The sequence below is a fragment of the Mirounga angustirostris genome, unplaced genomic scaffold (assembly GCF_029215605.1).
Source record: "Mirounga angustirostris isolate CCGP_5_RB_7025 unplaced genomic scaffold, mMirAng1.0.hap1 SCAF_15, whole genome shotgun sequence".
NCBI classification, from domain to species: Eukaryota; Metazoa; Chordata; class Mammalia; order Carnivora; family Phocidae; genus Mirounga; species Mirounga angustirostris.
In genome coordinates this window covers 50,856,548-50,882,025 of record NW_026991723.1, presented here as the reverse complement: position 1 = coordinate 50,882,025, position 25,478 = coordinate 50,856,548, and positions in this window count along the sequence as shown.

Genomic DNA, 25,478 nt, shown 5'->3' with positions numbered 1-25,478 from the left:
GGACATTCTCTTCCATTCCCTGTCTTTGGCTTTCCACTATGGTAGTCTCTGCCTTGGGAGTTTGGAATGCTTTCCTTGGCAAGTCTGGTATCACTGTTGCTCTACTTCAATTAATGAAAAAGGAGAATTCATCAGGAACCCTTAAATATGCCTTATTCTCGTCCAAGACCACTCCCCTCTCCCCTGCCTTTCCTTTCTCCAACCATCAATTATAAGATCATTTGTTATAATTCAGACATTTTCACTGACTCGTGGGAATACTTTGGCCCTTCTAACCATTTCTTTTATCTACTGCCCCTGCAGTCCTTGGGTTCTTCATTATCTTTCATGGTCTCATTCTTTCTCTTGCTCATCCTCACTCATTACATATACCCTGGATCCTGCCAGGCATCTACTCACAAACTAGAGTCATCAGTGAGGTCCTTTCTTCCAAGAGAACATTGATCCCATGAACTCCTAAGGCCAGTGCCTCATAGCCATCTGTCCTCGGTAATTATATCCTATGAAAATCCAAGTTTTGATCAGGAAACATGGAGCTGCCAGAGCCTGTCAGTGAGATTCACAATGGCGTCTGTCACCACAGGCTAGAATGCCCCACTGAGTTCTCACTGTCAAAGAGAAACCACTTTTTGTGCTCTCCATTCTCTTGTTTAAATCTTCAGGGCTTCTTACAATGGGTCTTGGTTTCACCCTTTGGAAAATGCAGGACTGGATTGAGATTATTTATCTCCCTTCTTCCTTCCCAGGGGGTCCCGGGCCGTGACTGACTTTAAGGAAGCAGCAGCAGCGCCTTAGCTTCAGCTCAGGCAACAGCACCGTGCTGGCCTCGAGAATCAGGCATAAGCCCCTTGAGGAGCAGGTCCTGGAGGCTTTTTAAGCTCTGTAAATCCTCAAGCACAGTTGGAGGCTTTCTGAAAGACCATAACAGTCACCCATTTGGCCACATTCATCTACTAGGAATGCTAAGATCTCCCCACTTCACTCTTTTCTTGGAAAGCTTGATCCAGCCCTCTGGCCCAGAGGTGTCTTGACTACCCCCCTTTTTGGCTTGTGGCTCAGCTTATTTCACAGCATCATTTTTCTGAGGCTCTTCCTCTTGGCAAAGCTCTGTGGGCAGCGACATGAATGGCTTCTGGGAAGTCTCCTCATATGAGGGTCCACCTGTCCCTGTAGCTGGTGTGTTCTTGACTTTCGGACGATTAGTTTGTAATGATCTACCTCCAACTGAGATGATTTTCACTCGCCGCACAAGTGTAGCAATCTCCACAGGGATAAAATTGTGTTCTTGGGCAGGGGGAGTTCCTTTTATCAATGGGCAATCTTCCGTGGAGACCACTTCTGTTTTCTGAGCCATTGCTGAATGCATACACAGCTTCCTGGCATTTTGAAAGAAAGATCTTTGACTTCCCCTCTCCACCTTCCTTCTAGTCCTTTGAGCCCTGTTCTGTGCATGTCACCCTTGAGATGCCCTTCCCATCCACTCTTGCCTCCCAGGAGCTGAGACTCTCCAGGGTGTGGTCACTCCCCTTCTCTGCCGCAACTCCTTCAACTTTTGTGGTTTGGTTTTTAAAATCTTTATTGCGTCAACATAACAATAAAAATACTTTATAAGTGAGAAGGTCTAAATCCAATAAGCCCAGAAGTCTTTTTTTTCCATTTTTCTTCATGTCCTCTTCCTCCCTCATTCATAAGCGGACAAAATATTTATGTAGTTTTCATACCCGAATACAATATTTATAGTCCTGTATAATCTGCTGGCACTGGGTTCAATATCAGGGGTGACCAAGGGGGTTGTCATTATTGATGATCAGACATTTGACCCTTCTCTATCTATGGTCACTTGCGTGAGGGGTATTTTTAATACAACTAGAAGTGAGACTTGCCTCTTAAACTCTGTCTCTGGACCTTAGTATTACTGCTCCAGTGTCTTACCATCACACATGCAAATCAGTGAGATGGCATTTGATTTAAGCTTTATTAAATGGCCTCTCTCAGGGAGAATGAGTCTCCTGAAAGGTGAGGCATTTTCCTTCTCCTTTTATGGACTCTGCAAACCCTTTCTAATTATATTCTAAGAGAAAACGTCCCAGAGAGCATATTCCACAAGAGTCCAGATGATGGGAGGCTAAGACGGAATTAGGATCACATTTATTTATAAGCATGTATTCAGCTATGGCTCGGTAGATTCTGGCTAGAAGATGGAGAGTACCAGTGGGATGGGGTCCAATTAAGAATAAGAAATTGTCCCACAGTCAAGAACTTAGAAGCTAAAATAATAACATTTTCAGGAACTTTGGCTTCTGGGACACTACTTTCTTCCAGATTTTCTCCTGGGTCCTCATTGCTACTCAGTCCCTCCAGTTGCCCACGGATCTATTCACAGCTCTCATCTCACCCTGCACACTCTTTCTGGGTTGCCATAGACACAATCACCGTGGCTTCTACGTACTTTGTACTCAATGTCCTCGGGTCTGTGTCTTTAGATTGGGGAATGACATCTCTTTTTATTTTTAAAATTCAAAGCCACATTTTTTATTATAGGAGTAAAACATGGTTATTATGGAGAGACCAGTAAATGCAGATGAGCAAAAAGAATACTGACAGGGAGTCAATCACCGTTAACATCTATGTATAAACCTTTCTAAACCCTTGTCCTCTCTCTAATGGTATTTCTCCAGATTTTTAGTGCAAATAAACATACTGTTTTTGCAGAAATGTGATCACAACCATTTATCTGATCATTGTCATTCTCTGCAGAAGGCACCTTGAGCATCTCACCCAAGCTATCTGCATTCAGTATCTTGCTCCATTCACCTTCTGCTCAACATTACCCACCTCCTCTATTATGAGGGACATCACCACCTAATAAGTTCCTTAAATCTGAGCAGCCTGAGTCTACTGCTAGAATCAAATTGGTACCCTCTGTTTCACTGTGGCTATCCAGTTTTGCCAATTCTATGTCACAAACATCTGTTGAGTTTGCTCAGCATCCCATTGTCATTGCCTTAATTCAGGCCTTCACTAAATCTTGCTTGGATAACTTTGATTCCAAGCCCTTACCCCAAATTATCAATCTTTCACACCCAGTTAAAGTCATTTTTTTTCTGAAGTTCAAATACGATCCAGATATTCCTCTGCCTAAAACCCTTCACTGGCTCCCCATTGCTTACAGGATAAGAATCCAGACTCCTAAGCAAAGCCTTTAATGATGTGACTCCTGCATAGCACTTATTTCTTATCTCTTGTCCCATCATTGCCTCTTTCCATGGACTTTGGATCCACACTCGCCATACAGTGTCTCCAAATTTTTGTACCTTCTTTTCCCTTTCACTGGGATGCTCATTATCTTTTTCCATCCTATGCTAACTTCCACATGTCCTTCTGCAGTCACTGTCCCTCAGCTACTCAGAACTCTTCTAGGTCCATCACATATCTGGCCATCTTCTTGGGCACCTGGCTTGGGGCCCCTTCTGCTGAAGGTTGGAAAGACCCTTAGAGAATTAGTGATGCATCCAGTAAGGGAAACAGGGCAGGTTATCTCAGCCCCTGCTCGCAAAAGCAGCCCCTGCTCTCATACAGACTGAATACATGGGTCCTGCAGTACTGGAACAAAGTAGGTGAATGGCCATCACCTTTTTCTACGTGCCCTCAGACTGCATGTTGGGCTTTATGACTTCTTTAAAAAGCCATTGCCTTGTTCTAAAAAGGTTCAAAAGTGTCATACATGTTGAGATGCTATAAGAGAATAAGATATGTGAAATTAAAACAAAACAGATAAAGAACCTGTGCCAAAGGTCATAGTATCCTGAAACTAAGAGCACTATATAGAATGACACTACCAACTCATTATGTATTTTGTAGAGAGGAGCCACATATTTAGCTCCAAGCATTAAGTTATCCCACTTAAAAGAGGGAAATGTGATTATTATCACAGGTCTGTGATTCGGGAGCAGCATAGTCATTCCTGGGACTGAGACCTAAGTGGCATTTCTGTTGGACCTGTCTTCACAGGACTTTTGGTTTCTTTCCCCCGGGACTGTCTGAGATATTATTAACCAAATTTCATGTATGCCAGTTATGTGGAGCTGGGCGTTGTAGGAGGTGAAATTGGAGGGGTTTGTTCTGGATCTTCAAAGCCTTTGGGGTGCATGGTTCCTATTGCTTGGATGATTTGCTTAGGTCCTGCAGTCTCCTCTGTCTAGATTTTAGTTATTCTTGGACTTATATTCTGTTCTGCTCTAAAGTGCTCCCAGTTATATCCTCTTACCCCCTACTCTTTCCTCGGACCTGGTTTTTATCATCTTGCGGGAGATAGAGAAATCAAAGCCAAACCCGGTGTGGATTTCATTTATTCAACAATCTGCTCTGTGCCAGTGACTGTATATACCAAAGATGGGATAAAAGGGCGCATGAGGGAAGGATATGCCTCTGAGCAGGCATCCTGCCTGAGTAGCCCGGTGTACATATGTCTTTCTGTTGTGAACTTCATCCCAATCTTCTCATGGTACAAAGATAGAAACAAAATCCCCAAAGGTGGTTCTGATCCATTTGTGGAATGTTTCCTCTTGGACTTGTGCATATCCTTTTGGATTATAAAGGAAATCCTAGGTCTCTGGGATTCCAGACCCAGGATGTTAATCTGCTGGCCCTTAGTGCAGGTAGACTGGTCCCTCTTGCTGATGGGTGACCCAGATAACCTGCACAAACCTCACTGGAGCCTCCTGATGATGGACCTCCCCTGCTTGCCCTGTCTAGGGGCCCGTGGGCCTGTGTGGAGTGTTTCTTCTTGCTCCTGGTGCTTTTTTGTCTCTTGACCCCAGAGTAGGCAATGAGATGGGCCTCTCAGCAATGGAAACGGAAATGGTGACTATGGTTCCTATAAAAAAGGGCCTTGTTGAGGGTTTGCTTCTCTCCAGGATGACCTGGTCTTTTCAGGTTTTGTGAGGGCAGTGGGTGTCTGAATGGAGATATTTCGGTCCTGGCATAACTGGTGTGGCTGTTGGATATTGGTGGGGGTGTTGTGGGGAGTGGAGTGGCTGGGTTGTAAGAGCTACTCTCCCATTTCAGAGCTCTCCCTGTTTAGTCTGCTCTGTATGGTCTCAAGCACATAGCAGTGACACTTTCTGAAGACTCCCCCAGGAATCGGTCTCTTGGGTGGATCTGTTCTTCTCACCTTCACCATACTCTTTGCCTTGATGGGGCCCAAACTTTTATCCTGCAAGTTAAGCCTTGCCTCACCTTGTGTTATGGGCTCCGGGAAGGGCTGGACTGTGCTTCTGGTTGGAGAACAGAGGCCTGCAGGTCCTGCTAAGAGGCCCACTCTCCCTAGGAATTAGAGAGTTGGAGGTCCTGGTTCTGGATCTCTTTGGCACATTATCGGGTCATTGAATGGGCTCCTCTGGTTGTCTCTTATTCCATAGCTTTCAGTCTTCATTATTGGCCAGAAGTCTGTGGTGGGCACTGGGAAATCAGATAGTAATTACCACAGTCTCTTCAGTGAAGTAAATTACCACAGTCTCTTGTAAACCTGCTCAAGTTGTCCCTCGTCTTCATTTACAAATGCATGTAGCACATGTGCGGGCCCCATTCTTGGGAGACAGGTTAGAAGTGAACCACAAGACTTCTCCGAAGTAAAGGAAGGATTTTTGAAGCCTAGGAATTCCCCTTTCTATCTTGGCTCTGAATTCTAGTCCCCTCTGAGAGTCTTGGCTTGGGGGTTGGGGGGGGGGTGGTATTTATGATTTATGTTTTATCACTCTCAGGATCCCTGAGAACTGAATTAAACACACACACACACACACACACACACACACAGTTTTTGAGTGCTTTTATATAGTGGGCTTTATGATTGGGGATTTCCCATGCTGATCTCACCTCTGGTGATTTCACTTCTGCTGTGACACATCCAGGGTTGCTGAACGAGAGGCATTAGCCACCTACTATTCTGATGCTGTCTCCTGATTGCCCAGAAAGATCCTCTGGGTAGGTCTCTCCTCCTCCTGCTCCACCTTTTCCATTTCCCTGAGGGAAGGATTTAGGCTTGTCACTGGAATTGGAGTCTACCTGGAATTTGGAGCTTGCCTGATTCTTTCTTATCTCCACTGATGGTCACTGGGTGGCAGTGGCTTACTTGGTCTCCATTATCACTGCCTAGCCCTACTTAGCTCTCTTTTGTCCCCCACCTCCTTGGTCTCCTTAGCTCCCGCCCGCTGCATCCTCATCTTCTCTCCCAGTTTCTCCCAGCATCACGAATCTAGGAGGCTCCTTGGTACTGTGGAGCTACAATGAACAATTTCCTTGCAAGAAGACGGAGATCTCCATAATCTCATTATATCTGGATAAGGACATTTACCCATTTTCTGTTTCCTCTCTAAATAAAAAATAAAAAACAATAAAAGAAAAAAAGAAAAAAGAAATTAGGAACCAGGCCTGACTTAGCATTTGAAATCAGCATTCTCAGAGGCGGCTGGCATCCGTCAGACTGCTCTCAGTCCCGGCCAAAGGCAGACTACTGTTGGGCCATGGTTCTCTGATCTGGCCAGTTGGCTTTGGTACAAAGTGGTTTCCTTTTTCAAAGAGCAATTTCCCTTTCTGTGCCTTAGTTTCTTCTTCTTTATACACAAGGAAATGATATTGATTGGTATTTAGTTAGGCATCTTTGCTCCCCTGGTTGCCACTTAACTAAGCCACAGCTCTTGTTTCTGTTAAAAGAGTCACTCTTTGTAGTGTATATATAGGCGTGGATTGAAGATCCAGGTGACATTAGGGAGACGAGTCTGGAGGCTAGGATGGAGTCCTTTGTGAGACCTGTGCTTCCTCAATTTGATCCCCTACTGAAGATCAGTAACAGCATAGCTCCCTATGGCTCTTTGACATTTGCAGTTGTGGATTCTCATTACTGTTTTCTTTGGAGGGTAAAACTCAATCTATTCATCTCTGGCCTTCCATGGTTTCCCTCACCCTATTGGACAGCTTCTTTGATCTCCTCATGATCCAGACGCTTCTTTAAGTGTCTCTTCATGTTCAGGACCAAGTACATCCTGGATGATCCCTTAAGGCTGGGTACTCTTGTCTCTTTGCTTAGTGTGTTCTTGGTGTTCAAACACTTGGTTGACATTGAGGTGAACTCAGCAAATTATCAGAGATGGGCCTCCCCTTTCCCTGAATCAGGCAGCATTAGCCCTCAGGAGGAACACTCTGGCCGGTCCTTTCTCAAGAGTATTTATCCTTCTCTGGAGCTCCAGAGTAAACTCAGAAGTATAAGGTCCTTGCTTCATAACTTCCCCAGATAATCCCCTCTTCCACCAAGGACAAGCTCTCCCCATTGACCCATTTTTGATGTCTTTTATGATATAATTGCATTTAGGATAAGTAGTTTCCTTCTTTTGGGAAGACCAATCTGTCATTTTTCTACTTTCAATGTTGTCCCAACTTTTTTTGTCAGAGAAGGCATCAGGGCAGAGATTATCCCCATTCAGTATACTCCCCAGGTAACTAGATTCACAAATGAACATTTATTTCATATCCTCCCAACACTCATTTTTTTTTTATTCTAACATAATAAAAGGAACAAAATGGCCAAATGATTCATGAAAAGCTTTCCACTTTCATTTTTTATAGTCTTTTATGATATTTGATGGTATGTAGAAATGACCCTTATGTAGTTACAATCAAAGTTTCGATACAATTTTGCTGTTTTAATAGACTTCATTAAACATTTTCTGTATTGTTATGGGCTTTGAATGAATGTTTCTGGCCACTGTATAGGATTTTATTGATTTCATAAACTATAAAATATTTTGATTTCTTCCATTGTTTATTGTCACCTTTTCTTTTGCTATTATAAATATTAAAAATAAATATCTTTATATATAATGCTTCTTTCACTTGATTACATTTCCTAGAATTTGATTATTGGGTCTGAGTGAACGAATGTTTTTATGGCTTTGGAATATTTACCCAAGTTATTTTCCAAAGTTTTGGATCTGTCATTTATTTCAATTGCCACAAATGCTAAGTATGTCTCTGGCCATGAAGGGGAATTGAATAGAAGGTAGAATATGTGGGGTGGTCTGGAGCAAAATGGCCGAGGAAATGGTTTCTTTCCCAAACAGGCAAAGTCAGGTTCACAAACATGGAATTAAGCTGAGTGACTGGGTAATTAATTTCCCTGATTTTTATCCCCCATATGCCACCTTATCCTGTCCCCTCTTTGGTCCCGGGCAACACATATCTTTCCTGTATGCATCCAGGAAATCCTTGGAAATGCCCTTACTGTCTTTCTCCTGCCAATGGCTTAACAGGAGGTAATAGTTTCAACAATTGAGTTTACAGAAGCAGGTGTTCCTGCCCTTGTCTTATTTCCTGCGTTCCTGCCCTTGTCTTATTTCCTTGCCTCTCTTTTAAATAACAAATCCAATATTCAAATAACGTATTTTTACTAAGATTGAAACGTCTTTAAAAAATATAAACACTTAAGTCACTGAGCTCCATGTGGCGTGTGATAATTTGGCTGAGCGGGAGAGAACAGAAGTCTGGTTTAACTTAAAATTCTAGGTGGAACTTTGATGACAGGGTGAGAGAGTGTGAGGTAGTAGGAGCACAAAGGCAGAGGGCAGTTCACGCAGACCCAGGCCGGCACCCAACACAGAGTACAGTGGAATCCTGCATGGAGATAGAGGAGTGACAGACAGCAACCTGGGCTGTTGGAGAGAGCCCTTGGCAATTGGGAGGTCTCTGGCAGAGTCAGAATAAAGGCAGGGGAACTGCACGTCTCACTTTAGGCTCTTAAGTTTTCCTTCACCCACATGTCTGTTTACATAAGAGGAGAAGAAGTAATGGGGGTAATAAGAAAGGAGAAAGCTGATCTGTAAAGAAAGTCCACCTGTAATCCTGCTCCCCCACAGCTATGTCAGCGTGTGGGGATCAGCTATGACATTTCGCCCTTCAGGGCTTTGGGAATTTCTATTAAACAGAGACCAAAGATACTCATCTGATTATTCTGGGAAAGAATAATGGATCTAAGGGATAAGTACAATGATTAAAGGAATACTAAATAACAGGGGCAAAGACTACCAGAGGAGGTTCCTCATCACTCTTCAACAAAGTGAATTTTAAAATACCAAAGCAGTTCTGAATTTTCTGGGACGACTCTGTGGTTGGGACCTTGGCAGAAGGCCCACAGTTGGGTACTGGAATTTTTCTAAGTCTGTTTGGATTGTTAGAATGGCATCAAACCAATCCACTTTTCCCCAAAGGTGGATGCTAGGAAGATTTTCTTCAGTGATCTCTATACCTGTACAAAGGAAGGCTGGCCCCAGGATTGCGCTCAGTTGAACTTGTAGGTGTGAGGTAGTTAACCTTTTATAGGGACAGCCACCATTCTAGGACAGACTTTGTTCATCTAATTGACAACTTAGAATTTTCCCATCCCCACCACATAGATATTTACATAACATATATAGACATGTATATCTATATATCTTAATATATTATCTATATAAACCTGATAGAAGGTATCATTAGTAGAAGGAGATTGTTTTCATAATAAGACCAAGAGGACCAGGATGTTTTAAGTGGTGAGCTGTAACAAGAGCAGCTCACACTGTAAACCACTTTCTCTTGGTTAATGAGCTTTTATTTCTGCTACCTTAGAGGAGGGGATTTGCCTATTATCAGCAGATAATATACCATCTGGAGACAATCCTGTCTGGTTGTAGCAGAGAGTCTTAACTATTTATCTCTTAATAGAAGATAAACTATTTAATGAGTGCTTACTGAGTGTCATCTTTGTGCTAAATCCTTATTACTTGCAAATCTTAGTCTTCACAGTAACCCAACATGGTACCTTTATTATCCCCACTTTACAGATGCGGAAGCAGTGTTGGAAAGGTTAAGTAGATAACTTATTCGAGTCCAACAGATGCTAAGTGGTAGATGTAGATTAAACTTAAAGACAGCTGGATTCCAGAATTTGCCTTCTTAAGTCAATGTGAGACTGCTCAGGAAATTAAAACAAGGCAAGTAGGATGTAGAAGAAGCCACATGATAATATGCAAAGTTCGGAACCAGGAAAATTTTACTGGAAGGAAGACTTTCGTTCTGAGTAGCCTTTCAGTGTATGTGGGACTTGTGGGCGAGCAGGTGGAGCTCCCCGGGAATCAGCGAGGTCCCTTCTTGCCCACAGTAACTGGGCAGCAATTCTAAAAGGAGGACCCATAAGAGGTGCCAAGCAAGTTTACTAGTGATAATAATCCTAGCTAGCTGTATGTGCTAGGCATGGTACCAAAAGCCTTTTTTGCAGAATTTTAATTTTCCTGTTAGTATGTAAGGCTATTGCTATTACAGATTGGAAAACAAACTCAGAGGATCAATAACTTTGCTGATATCCCTTAGCCAAGTTGTGGCAGAAGCAGTCTAACTCCATTATCTCAAATTAACACCACTTGGAAAAAAAAAAAAAAGGGCTATAGCTCATTCACACTGGCTGCCAGTTGGAAGAGTTGACAGTGGAACATGAGTAGTTGATCTCTGTAGAAGACCAGTGCCTTTGAAAATATGGAAGGGTCCTTACTGGCAAGAAAAGCTAAGATCTAATAATGTTTACAGCATACATTGAATCAAGTGAAGTTCTCTCAAAACACTTTGTTTGATATGGGAGTAGTTTGTCCTCAAACTGATGAAAGTATGTTATCTGATACTGGAATAATTAATGTTCAGGCACTTACATTAAGAAAGAAAAACTCAAAAGCATTGAGTGAAACTGAATTTATATTTGCAGAATAGATTCCTGCAGTGTATTTATCTTTACTGAGCTCAGTGTCATTATAACCCTATTATCAGAACAGTCATCTTTTATATAAATGTAATTTCTTACCTCATTAATACAACAAAAGTTTTATCCAAAAAGGAAAATGCATAAACTCTACTTTTGTTGCCCTTTGAAACCCAATTATGACACCAAAAACCGACCTACTGGTGCCTATTCAATATACCTCTGAGTTTAAAAGGTATTCATAATCTAGCATACTGTTTTTTACCCTCATTGATATCCTAAGGCAAATTAAGTCTCTTAATTGTGTGATAACTGAGTAATAATATCTGGGCTACTATATGTGATCATTGTCTTAAAGAGTTTCCTTGTACTGTGTGTATGGAAAGTACTTATTTCCACTTGTCACTCAATGAAGCCTCTTACGAGAATTGCAGTTATTTGGACAGAGTAGATACCAGATTCTTGCTTTGTTGTGGACAACAACAAACCAGAAAACATTGATTTCATACATTAAAATTGCTTAATATTTCTAGAGTACTTTATAGCTTATAAAGCACTAGAATCAAATCATTAATTTTGAGCCAGCAACTACAGGGAAGGTAAGTGACATGTTCAAGGGCTTGTAACTAAAAAAAAAAAAAATGTCACACTAAGGGTTCAAATCCATGATTCCTAAACATGGCTAACATCATTCTTAATAAAAGGCTTTGGGGTGATTATTGATTTCAATTCCAATTTTAAAATATTATGGGTGGAAATACTAATGGGAAAGGCAAAATAAAACAAGCAAAAACCTAACTACCTGCGCACTCAACAACATGAATGGATCAGACTTACTGTTCAGTCAATGAAATAAGATACAGGGCAAAACCTACAATATGATTGCATGTGAATGAAGTTCAATAATAGGAAAAAGAAGGACTTCCACTTCTGGCCAGAATGGAGTAGCAGAAATTAGATTACTCTCCTGCCTGAAACAACTAAAATCCAGACAAAATACGTGAAACAATGTTTTTTAAGATGTTAAACCTCAGGCAACAAAGGACAGTGATCTTTGAGAGATGGAAAAGAAGATAGGTGGACCCCAACCTGCTCCGGGAGAGTTTCCAGTTTGCAGCCCTGGGAGGGAAAATGCTGGTGAGCCACATAGAGCAGACTCTGGATGTCACAGTGGCTAAAATACTCGGGTCAAGTATGAGGAGGAGAAAGCTGGGCAGAGAAATCCATAGATTTGCAGAGAGTCCCCTTTGAGTCATTAGCTGAGTACCAATGAGTTCTTTGCATGTAAGGAAAGAAACACCCAAAAGGATTAGTGAGAACAATCCTTGGAGCTCACTCAGGACCAGAATGGTTCCTGTTCCTACCATCCAGAATATAAAACCTCATAACTCACAGGGCATTGGGTAGAGTACTCACTCAGAACTCAGAGTTGAGAAAAACTGGCCATAGACTAAATACTACTGTGGTCCTAGCTAATAAAGCTTAACAAGACCCCAAATAATCAGACTGTTCCCAATCATGTCCCAGAACAAAGCTTAAGAATATATTTAGGAAAACAAAGATATCCAACATGTAAAGGTAAAATTCACAAAATCTGGCATCTGATGAAAAATTATCAGGCATGCAAAGAAACAGGAAAACATAACACATAATGGGAAAAGTCAATTAAAACTGATTCAAAAATTACACAGATGATAGAATTTATAGACAAAGAAATGAGAACAGTTATTATAACCATATTCCATATGCTCAAAAAGATATAAAAAGATGAACGTGTTAAATAGAGACATGGATAATATATAAAAGACCCCATAGTAAGCAAAACTAATCTAAAATGACAGAGGCCAGAATAGTATTTACTCTTAGGGAATATTAATAGGGGAGCGACAAAGGATGCCTTCTGAGATGCTGGAAATTTTTCATATCTTGATCTGGTTGATTCTATATGTATGTGCACATATGTAAAAATCAGTTGAGCTCTATGCTTAAGATATGTGTGCTTTATATAAGCTAAACCTCAAAAAAAAAAAAAAAACCCCCAAAACCCCCTATCGATGTTTGCAAAGCAAGTCAACCTGTGTGAATAAGCAGATCTTTTATTCCATTGGATGGATCAAAGTAGTTACATGTCCTCAAGAGTCTATAAAAACAGACAGAAATTAGCTATCATGGAGGAGCTAGAAATTAACTGCATCATAGAGATTAGTCTACCATTTTAGTTGAATTAGTCCCAACTGGTCAGTGAGGGCAGGACTCTTATTAGTTGCTTACTAAATATTGTTGGTTGCTATTTACTCCTGCCAGTTTTTGTCCATTAAGGTATAAGATGGAGACATAAGGAAAGAAAATCAGTTGTTTTATGTTATGCATTTAAGAGAGGAGATATGCAGAGACGGTCTAGCTTATAAAATAAAGATTGATCACATCTCTTTCACCTGGAAGTCCGTACATGTATTATAGGATAAATCAGCCACTTCCAAGAGGTATATTATGTGTGGACAAAGGGACAGGAATGCGGTCAAGACTAGTAGATTCTAGATGGGAGTCCAAGCTATCAACGAAAGTAGATTTCTATTGTTTCTATCTCTCTGCACCATTCCCACCAAGTACCAAATGCAGGCCACTGAGTAAATAGTTCTCAATAGGTAATCCTACTTCTATAGCCAGTCAGATAAAATGCTGCTTCTCAATTAGAATGTATCTCCTACCTGATATTCCAGTAGGTCAAGTTATGGATCTGAGAGCAAGAGGCCACATTTATTTTTCTGTAAAGGGAGGGACACATTGGATGGAGAAATTTCTCACAGGGATTTCTTGGAGAACGTGAGTTATTTCTGAATATTGTCATTAATTAAAATAATAGTCGTCACTCATATCCCCTTATGGGAGTGGATGCAAGGCTTGTTGGTACTCTGAGTTTGATATTATTTTGTCATTTTGTCTTTTTTTTTTTTTTAATTAATTGCCAGCCAGAATTTTCATTAGTATCCTACAAATTTTCTCTGTGGACTGTGCTTTTTGACACTCGGCAGAAGAATCACAGTAGTGACCAAAAGGGAAGAAATGAAGAACATCAGAAGATTTTACTTAAAAAAAACTTTTCCTCTGTGCTTCAGCCATAGCTCTGAAGCAGTGATGGTGGTCATTGCTGCGGATGCTTAATTTTTCTGAGTAACCTCGGGAAATACTCTGACCTAATACTGGGAAAATATCTGGGCCTCTAGTTTTGTAGGACTCATTAGTGGAAGGGTCACTAATGTTTCCAGAGTTATCTGGATAGGATAAAATAGGATTGCAACAGTGGAGAGGAGGATTTCTCTGATTCTGCCCATCCCTCTCTCACTGCCCACATTCTGCAGAAATCTTGTCTCCCGATGCATTTAGGAGGTTCCTCAGTGTATTTCTGGGTGATCATTTCAACATACCACAGCTGTTCACTCTTCCACTTTCCTGTTCTGGTTGTCTGATATTAAATATAATGGAAGTTGTAGTGGTGGATGGATTATATTGATGACCCCATTTAATGCCTGCGGCACCCCCCCCATCCCCCTGCTCCTTTGTCCCGTACCTTTGTAGGCTCTTCCCGCTCTGCTTCTGGGGTTGGCCATACGTCTTGCTTTGACCAGGGGGGCTTGCAAAACACCTTAATGTCTTTGTTTCTCCTCTTGCTCCCCTGCCTTTGTCATGAGAACATGTTTGGGCCAGTCTCCTGGAGGATTAGAGACCATACGTAACAAAGCCAATTTCCTACAGCTGAGGCCATTCTGGGGTCTTGCTCAAGATCTTAGAATGCAGATTGCTTGAGTGAGCTCAGGTAAAATCAGCCAAATCTGGCCCAGACCAGCAAAACTAAGTCAACCCGCCAGACTCTTGAGCTAAATAAACGTTAATTGTTTTAAACCACTGCATTTTGTGGTTGGTTGTTTTGCGATGTTATGGTAGCAACACGTAACTGATAGAAGTGCCTGTGCCATGAAATCCTTTGACTCAGGCCCTCAACTACTTCTCTCATTCCACACTTTGTGGGTCTGGCTCATGGCTGAAGTTCCTGTTTTTTCTGAGTTCCTATAGTCACCCTGAGTTGGAAAAGTATCCTTTAGCCGATCCCTCCGAACACTGCTATCCTGTGTTCTCACAGTCGTATGTTATCTAGAGCTGACTTTTTTTTTTTAAACATTTTGAATTATCTCAAAAATGTAAGTGTAGACAATCCTAAAACATGTATCAGTTCTGCATTTCTGTAACTCAGATTTATCAAATTCTTTTCTTACTTTGCAGTTTGTATTAGTTCCTAGGGCTGCTGTAACAAGCAAACAAGCCAGGTACTTAGAACAGCAGAGATTTATCATCTCACAGTTTTGGAGGCTAGAAGTCTGAAATCCAGGTGTTGGCAAGGCCAAGTATTTTGGAAGGTTCTAGGAGAACATCTGTTTCATGAGCTTTTCTTAGCTTCTGGTGTTGCTGGCTGTCCTTGGCATTCCTTGTCCTGTAGCTGCTCAATTCGGCAATCTCTGTCTCCATCATCACAGGGCATTTTCTCTCCTGTCTTCACATCATCATCTTATAAGGATCCTAGTCATATTGGACTAGGGAGCCACCCTGCTCTGGTATGACCTCATCTTAACTAACTAACAACCTTATTTCCAAAGGGCCTTTTCTGAGACACTGGGGTTAAGACTTAGACGTGTCTTTTCTGGAGACAGAGTTCAACCCATAACACCATCCATTTGTTGATATTTAAGATTTTTGCATCTGTTTTCCTAAGTAAGCTTTTTCTACACTTGTACTATTCTTGTCTGGTTTTGGTCTGAAGGTTATTTAGCTTAATGGAAATAATTTGGGAAAGTTCTCTCTTTTATTAGTTCCAGAAATAGCTTGTATGGGATAGGTATAATCTGTAACATAAAAGTTTGGTCATATTCATCTGCGAGACTATATAAGCCTATTATTTTAGGGGGAGAGGCAATTTTTGACTCTTGACTCAATCATTATAATGGCTATTGTTTTCTTCAGCTTTTCAGTTTTTTCTGGAGTCAATTTTTATAATTTATGCTTTTTCTAGAGACTTCACTGCCATAAAGTCGTTTGTAGTATTTATTGAAAGTTTTAAAAATCTACCCTCTCTTTAGTTATGTTCCCTTTTTGGTCCTAATATTAGTGATTTATGCTGCCTATACCATTTTTCTGTTTGTTTTCTGCTTTATTCATGTGATTAGTCTTACTATTTGTCTATTTTGTTAGTATTTTCATGGGATACTTTCTTTAGTTTTATACTGTTTCTTTTCTAGCTTGTTAAATTGAACATTTAATTAATTGAGTTTCAATCTTTTCTTTTGTAAGCAGTTAATTTAGGATTATAAATTTAATTCTAACTACTGCTTTTGCCTGATTATGCAAGTCTTGATATGTTGTTCCTTCACTATCACTTAATTTTAAATGTCTGGGAATTGCAATCTTCCTCTAAAGTTGTTTAGAAGTGTGTTTTTTAAATTCTCAAACCTAGATTAGTTACTTTAAAAGGTAACTTCAAAAACTGTGTTGTGGTCAGAGAATGTAGTAAGATATTGATTCTTTAACATTGATTGAGAATTTCCTTGTACATAGCACATAGTGAATTTTCATGTGTCCTGGAAATGAATACATTATCTTTAATTATTGAGTGTAGAATTCTGTGTATCATTCTTAGAACAAGCTTGTTAATTATATTTCTTAAAATGTTCTACATGGTATCAGTTCTGCATGTTTTATCAGTTTCTACAGTAGGTCCAGTAAAATCTCTTCCTATTATGATTGATTTGCCATTCTCTTTTTGTAACTTTGCCATTGTACTATTATATTTAGGGATATACTGATAGGTACATTGTCTCATGGTTTTGTAACTTCTTGACAAAACTTTATTATTTAATGTCTCACTTGACACATATTAATGATTTTTGTCTTTAAATTCTATTTTGTCGAATGCCATTTTTTATCCCATTTGTCCTTAAAAAACAAAATCCATGGATCTGTTTTTAACTGGTGAGTTTGTTTTCATTTATAGTTTATATTACTGGTATATTTAGAGTTGTTTCTGTTGTGTTCTTGTAGTCTTTTAAGTCAATTTCTTTATCGATTGTTTTATTCTACTTTTCTACCTTATTTGGATTAATACTTTCTCTATTTCCTCTTCGGTTTTCTTTGCTGGGTTTGAAGCTATGGATTTTATTATATATATTTTGAACACATATGTACGTTTTATGCATTTAGTGTATAATATATTAAATATATACATTAAAATATATACACTTAGGTATTTAACACACAATATGTTTATTTGTATTAAATATATATTTATATTATATATGACATATACTCCATGGCATATTTTCCTGAAATATTTAACACACACACTTAACTATAAATTTTTCTAACAAGACATGAAGGTGTTCAGTGTTGCTCTTCTGCTGCTTAATAGTACACGAATTTCAGTGTACTTTACAGAGAGATTGGAAAATCTTCACTTATTCTTTGTTGTTGTCTGGAGTTTTAGTGTCAGTTGATTTTAACCCAAAATGTATCATTTTTAATAGTAAAAATTAGCTGATTTTAACAATTTTACTAATTACTGTGCACCCCATATCTCATTCATCTTCCTTTTCTCCTCTACACTCTTTTCTTTTTGCTCAAGTACTTGCTTTAGTAGTTTTTAAGCAAGAGACTTAGTTTTATGTATATAAAAATATATAATTTTTTGAATACTAGCTTAACTGCATATAGAATTCTTGGTAAACAGTTATTCTCTCTTAGTACATTGGAGATTTGCTCTATTGTTTTTCACTCTCTATTTTTACTGATTAGAAGTCTATGTTCAGTCCACTGGTCATTAGTTTGTCAGGCCATTTTTTTCCCAGGGGCCTTTAAAGTTTTCTTACCCTTAATGTTTTATATTGTACTAGATGTGCTAATGTGGATTTATCTGTTCACCTCTCAGATTTTTAATCTTGCAATATTATTTCTCTGCCATTCCCTTTGTTCTTTTCTTCTTGATCTCTCATTGAATATATGTAGATTCATGTTGGATTCTTTTAATTTAATTTATATTTCTTTTAGCATTTCTGATTGGCTCTTTTTAAAAATAATGCATCTGTTTCATTTTTTTCCTGTCTTTGCGTTAATATGTGTTGTTCTTAATGGATTTATTCTTTTATATCTTTAAGAATGTAAAATCTTATTTTAAAATCACTTTGTAATTGCTCCATTACTTTCACTTTGTAGGGTAGAGCAGGGGAATTAACAGCCTATTGCTGATTTTCTAGGCACTCTGTAGGCCTTAGTTTTCTCATGTGCTTTGGACCGTTGTTTGCAGGGTTTCTTTGAGTTCATGTTTTCTCCTTCTTTCTCTAAGCTCACCCTGAGTAGGGTTGTTTATGTTTTCCCCCACTGGGTAGGTTGGATTCTCCAGTTCACTGTTAGATCTTACATTAAGGACTTAAAGCTCGTGTTCTACTGGATATTGAGGGTGTTCTATATCCAGTCTATTTTGGGGGTCCTCAAGACCCACCCATACATTCCGTGATTGGCTGGAAGGCTTCATGGGACTCAGTGTATAGTGGTGCTCAGGACGAAGGTTTATTATCACCACAGGATACGTGGCAGGATCAGTAAGGGATAAAGACGTGGGAGGAGTCTGGAGAAATACATGCACAGACTTTGTTATCCCCTCTCCTGTGAAGAGATACACCTGGCATATTTCTGTAAAAAACACAGAAAGGTATGTATAATATTCTATGTCCATTACAGACTCAGTGCCTGTATTTGTTTCCTAAGGCTGCCATAACAAGTTACCACAACTTGATGGCTTAAAACAACAGAAATGTATTCTCTCATATTCTGAAGTCCAGAAATCTAAAATCAAGGTGTTGGGAGCATTGGTTCCTGATGGCGACTATGACGGGGAAGTCATTCCATACCTCTCTCCTAGCTTCTGGTGGCTGTTGGCAAACCTTAATGTTCCTTGGCTTGTAGACATATCAGTCTCTGCCTCCACCTTCACATGGCCTTCGTGTCTCTGTCTCTTTGTTTCAAATTTCCTTCTGCTTTTCTCTTATAATAACACCTACCTTTGGATTTAGGGACCACCTTAACTCTAGGATGATCTCATCTCAAGATACTTAACTTAATTCCATCTACAAAGACCTCCCCTACCTCCCTTTTTTTTTTTCTCCAAATAAATTACATTTACAGGTTCTGGGTATTAGGACTTGGACATGAATTTCGGAGGGCCACTATTCAACTCACTATAGTGCCCAAGGTTTTTATTGGGGGCTAATTACATAGACACCCTCTGCCTGGCATGTACCCAAATTCTAGACTCGCACTAGAAAAGCAAGTGTTCACAGTAAATTGCACTGTTCATATGAACAGTCCAGATACAATGAGATGCCCTTGTTAAGTAAGGGAACTGTTTGAATGCCAAGTTCCCAGATGCTACCTTAGAGCCAGTCTTGGAAACAGGCCCTTCAAAAGATGACAACCCAAGTTCTGCTAGATTAGCTCTTTTCTGTAAAGTCTACCCCCTTTACCCTTATCCTAGGTATCTTTATAGCAAAATTATTCTCATTAGGATCCCATGATGCAGGGACCAGCCTGCAATATTGACTTTAGCGAGTCCTAGATTTAGCCAGTGAAAACACATCCCATTTACCATAAAGATCTATCTTGGAAAGCTTAGTTGCTTCCTCAAGTGATATGCCTCCCTCAACGTATAGCTTTGGGCAGGAACCACTGTTATGAATGCAACTAGTCTCTATCAATGGTATAGAGCCAGTCAGCTCAATATCAGATGGTCCCATCAGAAAACAAATCCCTTTCCATGGGCATCTGTATGTAACTCAGGCCAACCAGCATCTACAGTGATTTTACAGTTTACACCCCATGGAGGGGTGTTCTAAATTCACGACGGCCCCAGAGTCTGAGTCTTGTTCATTGAGTGGAGAGATCACAGCTAAGTACTAAGGCCACAGTAGCCCATAGCAGACGGTATAAGATTTCAGCTTAGAGTCAGGTCCAGGTAATTGGGATTTTGAATTCAGGATTTCCAAAATGCCCCAACCAATTTTCTTCTGTAGAAAAAATTTTCTGTAGACACTGCAGGGCCAGACAGCTGTGTTCAAAGTCCAAGTAATAAGGCTTTCCTAAGGCGTTTTTACCTTATCTGAGAATCCAAATTGACCCACTCTAAAGTATGCACATTAGGCAGGAAAAATCATCAGCCTTTAAGGGTCAGGCATTTGATTTCAACAAGAACTCATTAGCAAACTAAAAACTGCTTTTTAAAACTAATAAAAAGCATACTTTCATCTGGAGATCCCTTTAAAAGAGGCTCCAGTGAGCAAAGATTATAGCAAAAATCACCAGTTATGGAGATTTGTTCTGTTTTCAATACCCAGAGTTTAAATTTTAGTTCGCCCACTCATGGCAAAAATAAAAGGAGTTGTGTACCACTAACAGTTTTGTTTTTCTTAGTGGCTTTCCCTGATTGTGATGATCCCTCTCCAGCATTTGTGAAATTATAAGCATATGATAATTTTTAAATAAATATTAACCAGACATAGATGAAATAGCTGTAGAACACAATGACATTTACACGAATTCTTTTTTTTTCTCTTCCCATTGCAAATTTTGCTCCAAGTCCTAGCAGTAAATTCAGCATTTACAGAGTTAAAAAAGTACAGTTACTAGGAGATCCCAGTGGAATACGAAGAGTTGGGGTGCTGTAGTAGGCTGCAGAAAAGGCTCGAATGCCCCTCCCCCTTTTTTCTTTTGCCGGAAGGCAAGGCAAGAGCAACCAGCTAATTTTTCCTGTCTTTGGCCCTTTGAAAGGCCCACCTTTGGGAGTGTTTGATTCCTTTTTCCTCCCACCACGTGGAGAGCAGAAAAAACAAAGGCATCAGCTGAGCTTCTCTTTTTTCTTCATTTTAGCTAGCAGGGCCAAAAGAAGCCAGGGGGTCCAATGTGTCAAGTCCCCTGGGCTTGAATCTATTTTCAAATTCCATAGGTAAGTTTTACCTCTCACAACAGAGTTCAGCTGCTCTTTTGTACCCTGCATAAACTCCATAATCACCCGGGCACCAGGATTTTGTCATCCCCTGGCCTTCTAATCCCCGCCCCCCCCACCCCCCCCAATAATACTGTGGCCATATTTTAGCAAATTGGAGCTGGTCTAGTGAACCCATGGCCAGCATTGCTTTGGGGATCCTCAAGGCCACAGACATTTGGAGAAGTTTTAGAAGAACCGAGGGAACTCAGCCCATAGTTGGACTCATGACTGAGATCTCTTAGAGTGAAAGCACATGTGACAGGGTCATCAAGGGAATAAAAGACACAAGAGGATCCTGGAGAAACCTATGAACAGGCTTCCTTATACGCCTTTCCTCCCATAAGGAGAGGGTTGTTTGTTTTGGTTTTTTTCAACAGCAAACAAAGGTGGAAGTATGTGCACAGTACTTCTGCTCAGGGGAGCCTATTAGAGAATCAGAGTTCAAGACTTCTGTTGGGGGCTGATCACATCGGCATCTTCTGCTTAGCATGTACCGAGGTTCCAGACTCCAGAAGGAAAGCAGATGTTAAGCCTAAATCACATTGTTTGTATAGTCTAGGTACAGTTAGCTTCCCTTATCGGTTAGGGAGTGATTTGGGTGCCAAATTTCCAGATGCCAGTCAGGGGCCAACCTTGCAAGTAGGCGCTTCTAAAGTTGGCAGTCTCAGATCTGCTGTTAATTCTTCCTTTCACTGTCCCTGAACCCAGAGGTTGGCCGAGATCATGAAGAGAGGCTGTATTTGTCTCAACTTCCCCTACCTTTCTTGGTTATGCAGTTGCGTTAGCCAAAGCACATAGCCTGACGCAGCACAGTGCAGCTCGGTAAAAGTATTTTAGCCTCTCTTTTATGATGAGAGAGTCCCACCGTGGCTACTGGTTTCAAGCAGAGAGATCAACTTGGGTCCCTCATGGTGTGGTGGTATGGTGGTTATCCTAACTCTTCTCAGCCTCTTACAGACTTCAGACCCAGAACCCAGAGGCTCTGCGGCTTCAGCCTCACTCACTGCTTTGTGTTGTAGTACATTTTTTCTTCTACAGAAACATGAGTATGTGTTTTAGATTTTCTTCTAAAGAACGTGGTTTATTTATCATTGCTGTTTTTTGGAGTGAAGCATGGTGGGGTTGGGGAGGCCTAAGACTAAACTTACACTGTCTTATCCAGAGGTGCTTTTACTTTTATATACACTGCAGCTTTTTCTGCTAAAAGTCAGGACTGAGCCGAGGCGGCTGAGCTGGCCTGCAGGACAATGTTAGTGATAGATATTGTGCTTTACTCAAAGTTGTCTTTCACTGATGTTTCTGGCCTGTTGTCCTTGTGTCTCTTGACTATCTCTTCCTTTGGGATGAATTCTTCCCCATGAGGCTCATTGGTGGGCCTGCCCTGCAGTGTCTGTCTTTGTGGGGGGAACCTAGCTTAGGTGCTCAAGCCAAGATTCCCCTAGCTCCTGGATTTTTGTCAAACATAGGACTTAAAATGAAAAAAAAAAAAAAAATCAGTGTTTGGACAGTCTACCATGTCCAAAGGCCATTCTGTTCACTGGAAAGACAAATGACTAACCTCTAAGTCAACTAATTCATTTTCCCTATATTCACCTAAATGGTTCTCGTTACATTTATTAACAGCATATGTTCTGATTACTCAGCATCTGCTACCTCCATATCTTTTTGAGAAGTTATCTCTTCTCTCTTAGGTGAGCTGGCTTGGTAGCACAATAAATCCAGATGTGTGTGCACTTTTACTACAGAAGGCAAGGAGATTTTGGAGACTCTCCCCTGCCCTCCCCCAAATCCTTTTTGTTAACCACTCGGGCCCACCCAAAGGGTGGTGAAGGAACCTCAGCTTAATCAAGGAGTTGCTTTCTCCTAGGATGTTCACTCTTGGATGGGTTGAGGCAAGAACCAAAGAAAAGAATTGCTTATTCCTGGAGCTGTGCTCATCAGCAGTTAAGTAATTCTTTCCACAGTGATCTTCTAGTCTATGTTATTTGAAAATCTGGGATTGAACACTGAACATGACACTTCAGAGAAGATGTGACTGGTGTGTGCTTAGTGATTTCTGCTGGTGAGTCCATGAGACCCATACGGTATCCCCCCTCCCCCCTTTTTTTTAATGTAAGGTCATCTTTACCTTTTACCCATAGCTGTTTAAAGGATGTTGCTTCATACTGTTGTTATGGATCCACATCCCTCTCTTTTTTTGTTGTTGTTAAGAAAGGCTGCTAACCATGGTGTACTGGAGCGGTTGACATTTGAAATCCCAACTCAGGTTTAGAGTATTTGGAATATTATTATTATTATTATTACCTAGTTTTTTACTTTTAGAAACTTATTTCATGTTGACAAGATGGCTTTTGAACTTTGATTCTATGACTGGTCATCTTGGCCCGCTTTGTGTCATCTGAAATCTTGCCAGAGTTTACCAATCTTAGGTGTCAAATTGATCTGAAGTTGCTAGCATGTGGTAGATGGTATGACTGAGTGGGTTTCTCAATCTTGCCTGCCTCAAGGATTTTCTTTAGAAATACGGAAACATCATTGGTGATGTCTGGTCTTCTGTTCTGTTTTTAAAAAATATTTTAAAGGTTTAATTTTTATTTCTTCCAGTTTCCTTTTTTGTGCTTTTGTGCTTATTCACCTGCATGAGCTCACCTCTGACTTTTTGGATGCAGAAATAGTATAAAGTTCAAAATAGTAAAAAGTTCAAAACTGTCAATATACATTCTCAATGGCGTTGTTCTATGAAGGATAGGATTACAAAATGCTATTTATTTCAACCTCCAAAAGTGAGTATAATCTATTCTATTCCAGACTTTGGCTAGGAGTTGGCTCCAAGAATTTGGTTTATAAAGATATAATAGAAATTATCCCTCTTTCCCTTCTTCAGGTGGTTTGATGTGCTTTTATCCTCTATGCCCTTTATTTAGTTATACTGTAGAACAATATATTTTATACTTTCTCAAATTTTCTCAAATCAGGTGAAATATGATATGAATATGACTAGTTTCCTGTGAGTAGTTTGGTCCTCACTGGGATGGCAGCACCTGAAGAGTCCTCAGGGTTATGGATACTGAGCAGGGTTGGGGGCAGGTGACGAGGCTGATAGGACCCTGGGCACCAGGGAGTCCAGCCTCCACCTGGATCCCAGGGAACTGTGCATGGCACAGAAGCAGATACATCTGAACCTCAAGGGGTGTCTTGGTCAACTATGACTAGAGATTAAATGTTACTTTTTCCTGCTTTTTTGGGGCACCACGAAATGTCCTAGATTTCTTTGGGAAATCTCGGTATTAATCAAGAATTTACCTTCAGTCTGATGGGATGTGTGCCTGGGGTCTGAGAATTAAGTTGCTGTAAAGGAAATAGGTGTTCATTACACACATGAGTTTGTGGACTGTGATACCAGTGAACCTGGCATAAACATCTCTGGGAGTACTGATTTACTAGAAAGAGGAGAACCTGCAAGCAAACTTTACTGCAGGCAACTTGGGCTTCGGGGGAAAGCCAGTATTTATTGTGTGCCTGCTTGGGACCAGGACTGATGTATTGCATTTCATTTATTTCATTTATTTTTAGCAGATAGGCATTACCTCCATATTATAGCTGAGGAAGCAGGTTGTATTAGGGTTTTCTGGAGAAGCAGGGCATCTATCTATCTATCTATCTATCTATCTATCTATCTATCTATCTACATTAAAGAATTGGCTCAGTGGTTATGGAGGCTGAGAAGTTCCAAGGTCTACAGTTGACAAGGCATTCTGGAAACCCAAGGGAGCTGATGGTATAGTTCCAGTCAAAGTCTGTGGGGCTGAGAACCAGGAGAGCTGTCGGTATAAGTTTGTGTTTGAAGGCAAGGAGAATCCAAATGTCCCAGCTCATCAGTTGGGCAGGAAGAGTTCTTCTTGCATAGTCTTTTGTTCTTTTTGGGCTTCAGTTGACATTAGGGAGGGCAATAGGCTTTACTCAGCCAATGGATTCAAATGTTAATCTCATTCAGAAACACCCTCATGGACAAGCCCCAAGTAAAGTTCGCCCAAATGATTGGGCACCAAGTAGCCCAGTCAGGTTGACACATAAGATCAACCATCACACAGGGTAAGAATGAAGTATTTAGCACATACTTACTCATTGGTAAGTGGTAGAGCAAGAATGAAACCCCAAGACTGGAGCATTCAAAAGCTTCCTTATAAAATTTATATATTCTCTGCCTAGTACTTAGTAATTACTTAGGCTACTTTGAAGTTAGCAAGCAGTTCACAAAGTGCTGTTCTCTAATCTTCTCTCTACTTTGTGTCTCCAAATTAGAGAGAGACTCTGGACTCCTACTTGTGGTTGGGAAAACCTTGGTTAACATCTTGGGGGTGTTTGCATTGTAGCCTTCTACTGTGATAGTCACCCAGGCAGGTAACTGACTCCAGGTAATACATTTTATCTAACTGTCAGCCCTTCGCTTTTATCCCTTGCTGACCCCAACAGGTACTTAGGACCAACTTTGTTTGCAGATCAGATGGTTTCAGCTAAACTGCAGACCATGTGGAAATAGGAACGAAACTTTGCTGTGTTCTGCAGCAAATAACTTCAATGAAAAGTCCCTTTTGCAGGAGGCAAGGGGGAGAGGATAGAGGAAAA